Raw genomic sequence first — 2,636 nt, forward strand, 5'->3', positions numbered from 1 at the left:
GTTTGCAATTGCTGAGATGTAAGGTATGAGAGAGCAGTGCAGAGATGAGTTCCTGGGCCAGGCTCAGACACATGGACTGCTCTGTGAGCAATAACTGAGAGAATAAATGATGACTTAATATTAAGCAAATGCTTAGCAAAATATCACAAAGTAATACAATAAATGCAGGCTTATTCTACAGTACTGCCAAGTATTTAAAATGCAGTTATGCCTTACTGGTTTGTTTTTTTGTTTGTTTTTATGGGGGGTTTTTTTGTCTTATATTTTTAAACATAGACTTCTTGTCTAATCGATGTTTCTAAAGCATGCACTGGACTCTTCTCTGATGTAAGGCCACAGTCTAAAAGAATATTTAACACTACCTGACAATTCAACCATGCTTCCCTAGTAAATAGATTGTCCTACTTTCTAAGGAGACTATCTTAAGTCTTCTACATCTTCCTCCTGCCCTTTGACAACGATCTAGCCTCATACAGGGAAATCAGATACAATCAGATTAGAAGTGCCTCCTCTTTCCATCACCAACTTGAACAGTCTCCTGTATCAATATCTACATACTTCATTCAGTGAACTTATATTGAGCACCTGTCTGCCAGGCACAGTTCTGGGTGCTTGAGATGCCCATACTGGGGCTTAAATCCTGGTTATAAAAAGTTGTTAGAGAAGCAGGTGGTAAACAATAAGCATAAAAAGAAAAGTATATACTGTGTTAGGAGTTAGAAAAGTAGACTTGGGTAAGGAGGATAAAGAATGCAGGTGGCTGGCCAGGACAGCATGGGGGTCTTGTGGAGAAGGTGATAGCTGAACCAAGGTGAGACGTGAGATAAAGAAAGCCCAGCAGATACCTTAGTGAAGACTATTTAGGTAGACAGTACACTCAGTGCAAAGGCCCTTAGTCAGGAGTATGCCTGGTGTGTTTCAGGAATAGGAAGGAGCCAGAGTTGCTGAAGTAGAGGGAGCAAAGAGGAAAGAAATAGGAGATGAAGTCAGAGAGTTTGGCTGGAGGGCTGTGTGTGTGTGTGTGGACTATATAGGGCTCAGAGGCCATTGGAAGGCTTTGAGCAGAGGAGTGACATGAGCTAATGTAAGTGTTGAAACAGTCATTCCAAATGTCATGTTTGGGCATGGGGAGGGAGTGGGGGCACAAGGGAGGCTAGAAGCAGGGAGACTAGTTAGAAGGCAATTGCAGGAATCCTGGTGAGAGTAGAAGGTAATCTGGACCATGTTAACAGTAGTAGAAATGGTGAAACGCGATCAAGTTCTGGATTTATTTAGAAAGTAGAACCAGTAGTATTTGTGAACGGACTGGACGTGGTGTGTGAGAGTCAGGTTAACGCGTGGTGTTGGCCTGGACAACCGAAGGATGAAGCTGCTTTCTGTGGGCCTGGGGAAGGCTGTAGGACTCGGGGAGGGAACGGCAGAACTTCATTGTAGATATAAGTTCGAGATGTTATTAGACATCCAAATGGAGATGTCTGTTCTGTAATTGGATATAGATTTCCAGCGTTCAGGAGAACAGTCTGGACTAGAGAGATACATCTGGAAGCCATCAGCATATAATGGTATTTTTAAGTCTTGAGACTAAATATGGTTACCAACAGAGACTGTAGGTAGAGAGAAGGACCAAAGATGAAACTCCAGAGGACCCCAAAGTTTAAGGCTCTGGGAGAAAAGGAAAAACCAGCAAAGAGGATAGATAAAGATCGAACAGTGCATTAAGAAGAAAACTGGGAGATGTCCTGAGAGCCAAGTAAAGAATGTAACTCAAGAAAGGAAATACGATCCACTGTGTCATGTACTGTCCAAATGTCAAGTAAAGTAAGGATTGAGAATTGATCCTTAGACTTAGCAGCATGGAGATCAAAACCAGTTTGGGTGGAGTGGTGGAGGCGAGGGCCTGGTGTGAGTGTAAGATAGAATAGGATTTTATTTATTTATTAACAAACACTTTTATAAGAGAGAGGGGTTAAGTAACTTGTCCAGGGTCACATGGCTAGTAAAGTGGTGGCAAGTTTCAAACAGCCATTCTGCCTCAGCACTCCATGCTTTTAACCACAATGCACTGCGGACTGTAGAGCTGGTGGGACTAGTGTGAGTTTTGCTGCAGAGAGGAGAGAAAAGGAAGAGAGTGGGATCAAGAGAGTTGTGTTATTTTCCCCTTTTCATATGAGAGAAATAATAGGAGAATGATGCATTAGAGACAGAAAAACTAATGAGGCAGGAGTTGGGGAGAATGCTGTGCTAGTACCTTTGAGTGGGCAAGAGGTGTAATTCTCAGTGTAGAGACTGGTTTTAGGCAGAAGCGCAGATGGTTCATCCGTAGTAATAGGGAGGCTCAGTATATTCCAGACATGTCCCTTTGGCTCCTGTCCCAGATGCATCCATCTACTTCTATCTCGGTACCTGGATTTGTGGACACTACACCTCCCCTGGATTCCTGTCTTACAGAAAACTTGAGATTAACATGGGCAAAACAAAACTATTCCTACTGCCTGCCACCACCCCAAGGCTGCCCCATCTTAGAATGTGGCCCTATCATCTGTAGTTTCTGAAACCAGAAATCTAGGACTCTTCCATATTTCTCTTTCATACCTCATATCCAAACATTATTTCAGTCTTGTCAGCTCCAGCTCCCC

At 43.0% G+C, this 2,636-nt stretch overlaps 1 protein-coding gene across 7 annotated transcripts in view; it reads left to right on the forward strand.

Moving 5' to 3' along the window:
• Positions 1-2,636, forward strand: part of SHPRH (SNF2 histone linker PHD RING helicase) — a 66,747-nt gene that overhangs the window by 60,293 nt on the left and 3,818 nt on the right. The gene's annotated exons all lie outside the window — the stretch shown is intronic.

The sequence above is a fragment of the Myotis lucifugus genome, unplaced genomic scaffold, assembly GCF_000147115.1.
Source record: "Myotis lucifugus unplaced genomic scaffold, Myoluc2.0 scaffold_11, whole genome shotgun sequence".
Taxonomy (NCBI): domain Eukaryota; kingdom Metazoa; phylum Chordata; class Mammalia; order Chiroptera; family Vespertilionidae; genus Myotis; species Myotis lucifugus.